We start from the raw sequence: 8,489 nt of genomic DNA on the forward strand, positions 1-8,489 counted from the left end.
AGTGGAATGCCACAAAGTACTGTGACAAAAATAACTGTCAATCAAGAATTCTACATACAGCAAAACTATCATTCTAAAGGTAAGGAAAAGAAGAGACATTTCTAGATAAAGAGACTGAGAAAATTTATTGCTAGCACACCTGACTTAAAAGGAAGTCCTTCATGCCAGTAGGAAATGACACCATATGGTAAATTGAATTTATAGAAAAATAGGCCAGATGCAGTGGCTCATGCCTGTAATCCCAGCACTTTGGGAAGCTGAGGTGGGTAGATCACCTGAAAGTCAGGAGTTCAAGACCAGCCTGGTCAACATGGTGAAACCTCGTCTCTAATAAAAATACAAAAAATTTGCCAGGCATGGTGACAGATGCCTGTAATCCCAACTACTCAGGAGGCTGAGGCAGGAGAATCGCTTGAACCTGGGAGGTGGAGGTTGTAGTGAGCCAAGATTGTGCCACTGCACTCCAGCCTGGGTGACAAAAGCAGAACTCCATCTCAAAAAGAAAAGAAAAAGAAAGAGCATAAAGAGCACTGGAAATGGTAAATATGTGGGTCAATACCATAGACTTTGCACTTTTTTGTTTTCTTCACTTCTTTAAGACATACAAAATTTTATAAAACAATAATTACTCTGCATTGTTGAATTTATCACATAACATGAAATATATGACTATAATAGCACAAAGTAAGAATGTAGAAAAATGTTGCTCTATTAGAACATATGAAAAGAGGAAAAAAAATGTTGCTCTATTGGAGCAAAGTTGCCATATTTAACTGCAAATAAATCGGCATTAACTGGAAGTACATTGTAATAAAGTACATATTATAATCCCTAGAGCAACCACTAAGAATCTAACAGCAACAAAATATTCTAAGCATGATACATGTGGGAGAATTTTCTCAGAATATGGTTCTCCCCATCTTCTCTACCCAGCCAACTTTGCTTTATTTAATAGAGGTGCTAGAGAAAATTTGGCCAAAACTTGCAGTAATAGTAAAAATTGACCTCCTTGGGTTTTTTATTGCTGTTGTTGTTATTTAATTTGCTTGTTATTCATAGAAATAATGGAAATTATCTCCCCAGAATGTAAGGAAATTGCATTGGTATGTTCCAGTAATGCATACTGACACATTTTTAAGAGCAAAATTGACAAATAGTTGGTTGAAATTAATTAAAAGTCCATATTGCTTAAAATAAATAAATCCTGTAGAAGAAACTAGATTTTAAATACATGATTTTATTTAAACCATACAATACACCTAAGAATAAGACAAAATAAACAATCTGAGCTCACAGTCACTTATCAAAGTCATCTAAGTAAATTGTGAGGCCCAGGTTTCAATCAGGGCCATCTGACTCCAAAGAGGGTGCTTTCCACTAGGGAAAGCTGCCTCTCTAATTCTAATTTAATTTTGCACTTGTAAGCACTGTGAATATGTCTGTTTTAGTCCACTTAGTGTTGCTATAACAAAATACCTGAGGCTGGATAATTTATGAAGAGAAGAGTTTTATTTAGCTCATGATTCTGCAGGCTGGGTAGTTCAAGGGCGTGACCCTGGCTTTTAGTGAGGGTTTTCATGCTGCATCATAACATGGCAGAGAAGGTCAAAGGGGAAGAAGGCCTGTGCAAAGACAGGACCAAACAGAAGAAAACTGAATCTGTAACAACTCACTCTGTGGGAACTGATCCATTCCCAAGAGAACTAACCAGTCTCATAAGAGTAAGAACTCACTCAATACCACCGGAACAGCACCAAGCCATTCATGAGAGATCTGCCCCCATGACCCAAACACCTCCCAGTAGGCTGTACCCTTCAATATCGAACTAGGGATCAATTTTCAACATGAGATCATGAGTTTTGGTGGAGACAAACTTAAACCATAACAATATCTTAGTATTTCATAAATAAGCATTAACCTATTTTGGCTTGTTTTTTATAATGTCAACAAATTGAAACTTTCAGTAGTAAAAATGGAATGCCATATTTGCCCAAGTCAATTTGAAGCCCTTTGGTTTCAACCGTTCGGATTACATATAAAATAACCTTTTAAATTATATTTTTAAAAAAGATAATAAATTATCACAAAGTTGTATTTATTTCATAATTATAAAATTGTTTAAAATTTGAAAATCAATTAGCCACTTTAACATAATAGAGAAAAAACATGACTTACAAAAAGCATTTAATAAAACTTAAAACTGATAAATGATTAAAAAAACACACACACACATAGGCCAGGCACAGTGGCTCATGCCTGTAATTCCAGCATTTTGGGAGGCTGAGGCAGAAGGTTCACTTGTGTCCAGGAGTCTGAGGCCAGTCTGGACAACATGCTAGATCCCTGTCTCTACGTAAAATTTATAAATTAGCTGGGCATGGTGGCATGCACCTGTCATCCTAGCTTGAGCCCAGGAATTCAAGACTGCAGTGAGCTATGACAATGCCATTGCACTCCAGCCTGGGTGACAGAGTGGGACCCTGGCTCTAAAATAAATAAACAAATAAAATAAAAAATAAAAAGACAAATAGTAGAAAAGAAAACTTAATCTGGTGTAGAATTTCTACAAAAAAATTACAATGAATGTCATATATATTAAATGTAAAATATTGAAAGCTTTCATTTCCCTTTTAAAGTAGAAAAAAATGACAAGAATGCTTGCCACAATCAACATTAAATTGGAGGTTATTGAGAGGGCAATAAGTCAAGAAAAAAATGGTAAAAAGTTGAAAAAATTAACATATTTTGTAGATGATTTGACTGTATACAGAGAAAATCTTAAAAAGAAATTAACACATACATTATCAGACTTATTAAATGAATTTAGCAAGGTTATTAGATAAAATATCAGTAAATTAAAATCAATGTATTCTATGTTTAACAACAAATAATTAGAAAAATAAAATTTGAAAAGCACATTTATAATAATATCACAAAATTAAATACCTAGAAACAAACAATGAACATGTGCAATATCTTACAGAAAACTACAAAACATTACTGAAATTAAATAAAATCATATAAATGGTAGGATGTATCATGCTTATTGCTTAGAAGAGTAATATTGTAAAGATGTAAATTCTCCTTTCAAATACTTCATAGAAAAATCTAACTCCAATAGAAATAAAAAAGCATATTTTGTGGAAATGAAAGAAATTTAATTAACAAGAAAATACAAAGGATCAATATCAGCCATGACAACTTTGAAGAAGAACAAGATTAGAGAACTAAAACCACCTGACTTGCAAATCTACAGTAATTAAGACAGTGTGCTATCAGTGCCAGAACAGATGAACTGAGCAATGGAACAGAATAGAGTCTGCATTAGTCTGTTTTCACACTGCTATAAAGAAATACTTGAGACTGGGTAATTTATTAAAAAAAAAAAAAAAAGAGGTTTAATTGACTCAGTTCCAAATAGCTGGGGAGACTTCAGGAAACTTACAATCACAGTGGAAGGCAAAGGGGAAGCAAGTCATGTCTTACACGGCAGCAGGCAAGAGAACATGAGCAAAGGGGAAGTGCTGCACTTTTAAATCATCAGATCTTGTGAGAATTCACTCACTATTATGAGAACATCCTGGGGGAAGCCACATCCATAATCTAATCACCACCCACCAGGTCCCTCCTTTGATAGGTGAGGTTTACAATTTGAGATGAGATTTGTGTGGGGACCCAGAGCCAAACCACATCGTAGTCCAAGAACAGACTCCCACTTATGTAGACATGTGACATCCAGAGCAACAGGGAGAGGGCCCAGATAGGTATCAGCGTGGGAAAAAAATAATAATTCTTGACTGTCATCTCACAGAAAACACAAAAATCAACTTCAGATCTATTTCCTAAATGTAAGAAGTAAAACAGTAAATTTTTTAAAATTTAGTATAGAAACGTGTCTGTAGGCTGTGAGGATGAGCAATGATTTCTTAAATAGGATAGAAAAAGCAATAATTCTAAAGAAGAAAATGGATGAATTAGACCTTATTGACTCTGAGAACTTCTATTCATCAAGACAATCTTAAGCTAGTGAATGAGAAAGCCACAGAATGAGAGATGCATATCATACATATATCCAACAAATAATTGAAATCCAGACTATAAATGAACCCCCACAAATCATTAATAAAAATAAAGATATCCAATAACAAAAAATTTACACAAGGCAATTCAAAAAGTATATTCGTTACCCAATAAAGAAATGAAAAAGCATTCAATATCATTCACCAGAAAATGCAAATTAAACCCACAATGAGATACTATTTAACACTCCCCAAAATGATTAATTTTTAAAAAAGTAGTATCAAGTATTAAATATTTAGCAATAATGTGGAGGAACAAGCTCTCAGACACTGCTGAAAAGACTATAAATTGATACAACTTAGCAAGACTGTTTGGCAGTATTCACTAAAGTTGAACACATATACCCAAAGACCAATGCACTTTTAACTGTACACCCTTCAGAGATATGTACATGTGTTCACCAAAGACATACTCACAGCAGCAATATTCATAATAACCCCAAACTGGAAATTACCTCAATGCCCATCAATAACAGCATGAATAAGTACATTATGGTATATAATGGAATACTGTACACCAATAAAAATGAAAGAAAGGCTGCTTGCATAATCCATGGGTGAATCTCACAAACATAATATTAAACAAAATAAAGTAATATGTGAAAACTATATACTATATGATTCTATTTTATATAAAGTTCATAAAAACAAAATATGATGCTAAGAATACAAATAAGTTTACATTTTGAATTGATTCTGTTCTGATCCCTTCAAATGTTTATACATGGATAAAGGCACAGAAATTGGCCTAACAAAATATTATCCATGATACTGAAATGTAAACAAGAAGTCAGCTCTTGTGTATCCTCTGTTTAACCATTTGCATGTTTGTGCTTCCACTTTGGGTTTAGTGTCTAAGGCCAAAGAGTTTTAACATTGTATTTATGTCAAAATAGTACTCCCTATGGAAGTACTTGATCTTTCATATATGACTCCAATATTTTCTCTTTAGATGACCTCCCCAGTCAATGGATGCAATAAACATTAGGTAAAGTTGTTCGCTGTTGTTGACTTGGTGACCATCTTCCCCCAAATGCATGTCTATCCTGCGAACCACTGAGTACTGTACCTGTATCCAGCTCAGCCACTCACTGAAGGCTCCTCAGCAGAACTACTTCTGCTGTCAGAGTGGAAAAACAAGAATTGAAGAGTCCCATCCCTCATGGCAATCTTGGAGGAAAAGCTGACAAACTGAGAGAATCATACTAGTTCTCCATCACCAGCAATCTATCTAGTCACAGTTCTTGACATCACCCCCTTTAGAAATTTACAGCCTGCTCTCCACCTGCCATTTCTTTGTCTGTCTTTTAAAATCCTTTTGACAGCAATGCTTCTTGAAGAAAGAATATTATGCAATTTCCCTCACTGGTATAATTTCACTAGGTGTGTAGGCCCCGTTGATTTTCTATTTCTATAATGATTTTATTCTCTTTCCATTGACGACTTTCAGACATAATGAATTAATCTCTCTTTCAATGGGCACAGCCATGATAAACCTCTATAAAACAGATTGTGTGCCTTATACTGAAAATGAGAGTTAATTGCTTTTATAATTATGATACTTATTATTAAAAATACATTTTTAAAACCTTTGTTAGTACTCTGAGTTGAAGTGTTCCACACAAGACGGAAAATCATTTTCCAAGGTCACTGCTGAGTTACTTTGCTCTCTTCCAGCATGAAATCTAGACTTCTCAGCATATCCGTTTAGGAGGTGGGTCCTGCCCATTGAGACAGCCTCATCTTTCACCTGTACTCTATAGGAAATCAGTGATCCAACCACCACACCTGCCTCATTTCACGCCCCTGGGCTTGGGGAACTTTTACCATGCTGCTCATTTTGCCTACTTGTCCAGACAGCAGTCTTCTGCTTTTAAGCATTAACTCCTTCACAAAGACTTTCTTGATGTGGGGTTACAGTGTAGTTCCTTGTCACCTACTCTCAGCACACCCTGTGCATACCCATGCCGTTGCACTTATCACATAATCCTGGCATGATCTCATTGCTTCTCTAGGTTATTGCTTTAGACCCTGAGTTTCTGGAGCTGTGTTTTTAAATCTCCTTTCTCACAGAGCCTAAAGAAGGCCCCTGTTGTGTTTGTTGAATGAAGCAAGCAAGCAAAACATCAAGAAAAAGGCAAATTCAAGTGTATTTCGTGTTTTAGTAGATGTGATTCCCTGAAATTTGTCTACTCCAGTGAGATGAATTGCAAGAGCCTGAACTTACAGGTTCCTGCTGTTCATGTTTAGCCATCTTAATGCATCATGGCTGACTGGACACACAAAATCTCTCAATTAGTCTTGTTTTGCCATGGTGCATACAGCTCTGTCCAGAAGTGATTACAAAAACACCATAGAGCTGCCTGATATTAGTAGAAGGAGACTATATCTGGCCCAATAGAAGGCGCTATATCTGGCCCTACAGTCTCAAAATGTGTAAGACTGTTGTCATTCAAAGGACCCTAAACCTGGCATAATACCAGGGACCAACAGGCACCATTGCAGGAGCTGAGGCCTCCATTGTGCTGACTACTTGTGACTGTGCTTTAATGAGGCGAAGCTAGGAAGGGGTATCCAAGCAATGATGGCCACAAGTTAAAAAGCCAGAATGGAAAATACAAAATATAAAGTCCTTCAGAAATAACTAGGTTCCCATCTTTGCTAGCATGGCCCAAAAAACTTAGAAAATCCTGTTCTCTACAATGCCAAGTTATCCACTTGCAATGCCTTGGTAAGCTAACTTCCAGCCTTGAATGAAATTAAACACAAACAAAAATCTTACCTTCCATACCACTCCTACTCTCCAGCCCTGTACCTCATCCTTGCTTAGCAAAACACATTTCTCTTTCTTTCAAAAGAAAGGAGCTTCTTTTGTTATACCTAAGGACATATGTGAAATTTTGTTACTGAAAAGAAATTGGAACACAAAATGAACAGAACAGAATGGACTAGAATACATAACGGCTGGCATTGAGTCTCGTGCCAGTTGCATCATACCACCTGGTAATGCACCAGATGTGAGAAAGGGAGGCAACCTCAGTTAAGGTAAAGCTTCAAGCCTTGCTTGATACGTTGTGCTGACCATACATGGTCTAAAGAGAATGATCCAGAGGAAAACAAATATGGGAACACATTTGATTTGAGGTGAGTGGAATTTCTAGGAAGGATTTGTAAATTAATAATTAAATGTAGAACGAACAGTAAATGTGGTGATAGTATCTTTAAAGTATTTGATTGACTCCCCTACAATATTTCCACTGAGAATAAAATTTATGTAAGATGGAGTTGGAGGGACTTTGAAAATTGATTTGTGAGAGGCATACAACTGGGGCTTACCATAGGGACCCAGAAAAACATAAAAAATGCACACACAACCACACACACATACACATACACACATACAAATACACATAAATGGGAAAGCTTTAACTGACCCTTAAATAGGGACAAATATCCCTAGTTCTGGGTGATTAAAATAAAAATTTTATTGAATTAAAAATTATACGCTATTATTTAACAGTATTTGGTTATTTACTAATGCTTGAAAACACTTTTAAGAAGAATACTAAAAATGCTATGAAAATACTCTCTAAAGCCACCTATAACTAATATATTTTCATACGTATCTTTTTTCATTTATGCCCTTCTAAATTTGAACTTATGTCATTAGTTAAATAAGCAACAAAAGAAAGATAATGGATAATAAGAAAAATGCCTTGTATTTCTATCACCTTCCTTTCAAGAGTCCAGGCATTTTTGTCGTTAGAGCCGATGCTTAGATGTGAAATTGTTTTTACTGAGTTATTGATGACTGTATCTACGCAGAGCCTAAGTCAAATTATAGTATATTATGGAAGCAATAGCTTCCTTCAATCTTTTGCATTATTGTACTATAAGAGCCACCTAAGCCCATTACGAAGCTGCCATGAATGTTGTGTCTAGACTATAAGTCATCTTGGTTTTAACCAAATTAAGTCTCTACTACATGACTCAGATTTAGTATCTTCTGAACATAGCAATGTAATCTGCAACCATGCAATTATTATAAGAGAAAACTAAAACATAGTGCCTTACACACAATGGGCATACAATAAATATTAGTTGAATTAAAGATATGACCTGGATCTACTACAAATCTTCCCTATTTTTCTTCTAAAAATGAATTAAGAGCTACCAATCTATAACATTTTTATCATGTCATCAACATTGATATATGAAATGATATTCCTAGGAGAATCTGGAACTCACATTAGCCAGAATAGAATAGACTAACACACATCTTCTGAAAGAACAATGCATTCTTTTAATCTACACCAGTATGCAATCAATTTTCTAGTGGTAATATCAATACAGGTTAGATATGCTTCTTAAAATTGGCTTCCCTGGCAAGGATTACTCCAAGAATATTCA

Source organism: Hylobates moloch, unplaced genomic scaffold (assembly GCF_009828535.3).
Source record: "Hylobates moloch isolate HMO894 unplaced genomic scaffold, HMol_V3 SCAFFOLD_18, whole genome shotgun sequence".
Classification (NCBI taxonomy): Eukaryota; Metazoa; Chordata; class Mammalia; order Primates; family Hylobatidae; genus Hylobates; species Hylobates moloch.